The sequence below is a fragment of the Salvia miltiorrhiza genome, unplaced genomic scaffold (genome assembly GCF_028751815.1).
Source record: "Salvia miltiorrhiza cultivar Shanhuang (shh) unplaced genomic scaffold, IMPLAD_Smil_shh original_scaffold_381, whole genome shotgun sequence".
NCBI classification, from domain to species: Eukaryota; Viridiplantae; Streptophyta; class Magnoliopsida; order Lamiales; family Lamiaceae; genus Salvia; species Salvia miltiorrhiza.
Genome location: NW_026651537.1, coordinates 267,340 through 268,981, shown reverse-complemented (window position 1 = coordinate 268,981; position 1,642 = coordinate 267,340).

Here is a 1,642-nt window from a genome sequence, read left to right as displayed (position 1 = left end):
AGTAAGTTTCCAACATGTCAGGGAATATTCAGTAGAAAAATAGGCTTGAGAATCAAAGATTTAAGTCGGCCTTTGCGAGCTCAAAGTCATAGGTTTGTAAAACCTACTGGATGGTACAAGGAATAAGAACTAGATTTCAAGAATTTATACCGGTTGTTTCCCTTACTCAAAAATAGTGAGGCCTGTTTCAAACGAAAGATAAGGGAGTCTAGAGTATCATATTAATGTTTCAAAGGGTTTCACCGATTTAAACGTGACTTATGGCCTCCCAAAGATTGTTTACCAGAAATGCATTCCAGACGGGCAGTGATGTTTAAAAATTCATACATAAATCATAAGAGCTCTAAAAATTCTGAAAATATACCATAGTGTAGAAAACATATAAAATATGATACATAATTAATTTGGGAATTTTTGGGCACCGTTTGGATGGCTGAAATCGCCTTGCAAAATACTGCCGGAGCAGTGTGCTTATAGCAGATTCGCAGCTTTACCTCATGCACGATTTTTCACCCAATAAACTCTACCAAAATAAACATCCAAGACCATAAAACATATCCTCACATAATATATCACACATAGGTGTAAAAATCCATGGTCTTAAAGTATTTTCAGTTGAGAAAACAAAAGAAAACTCACCCTCGAAGCACAATCTTCACCCCAACTTTACGCCCTAGGTTTCCCACGCTCTCCCTTGCTTTGATACTTCTCTTGGGGCTTCAAGGGCTTCTATGGAGTGTGATAATGGTGGGAGAGGAGTCTTGGGAGTGGGGGAGATGTGTAGGGACGAAAATGGAGAGGGGAGAAGAGAGTGAGAGCACCTTCTTGCCTTAGCACTTTCTTGGAGTGAAAATGAATGGAATGGGAGAAGTTTTGCTGCCACTCTTGCTTTTGGGGAGGCTATGCACGAAATTATGAGGTCTAAGGGGGGTAGGATAGGGTGGGGGTGGCTGCCACCAATGGGAGGTAACTTGTGGCATGCAATTTGGTAGTTCCAATGCCAAGTCATGATGGTTTTTGTCCCCTTTTGAATCCACCAATGGAAGGTAACTTGTGGCATTGGCAAGCGTTGGGATTGGGTGGCGTGAGTGGCGAAGTGATCTAAGAGAAGATCTAAATAAAATCCTTCAGTGTCGGTCACTCTCAGTATTAAAATACTGGTTTCGTGCTTGCTAACATCGATAAATGCTAAATTAAATCCGTAGATTCAATCCGTTCGTCATTCTAATACTTAAATTAAATCCGTAGATTTAATTAGCTTCAAAGTCGGAAATAATTCACGACTAAGTAACAACGTGAAATAACTCCATCTTGATAAATAACCCAACTTAGCTAAGTTGGTTACAACTCGGAAAAATAATAATTCATCGACTCAAGGATTCTCATCGCGGTCTTAAACACGCAAAGATAAATAAATGCATACTTGCTAGTGTAGTGACTCTGTCTCCAAAATACGAAATTCATAAACATAGATGAAAACATAAAACGCTTCAATTACTGGCAGATAGAAAATTAAACACACAATACTGTAATTAAAAATACTGATAAAAGAGCGGGTCACTACATCCTACCCCTCTTAACAAAAATTTCGTCCCGAAATTTGCATATCTCCACTAAAAAAAAAAGCTTAGGGTTTTTCTTC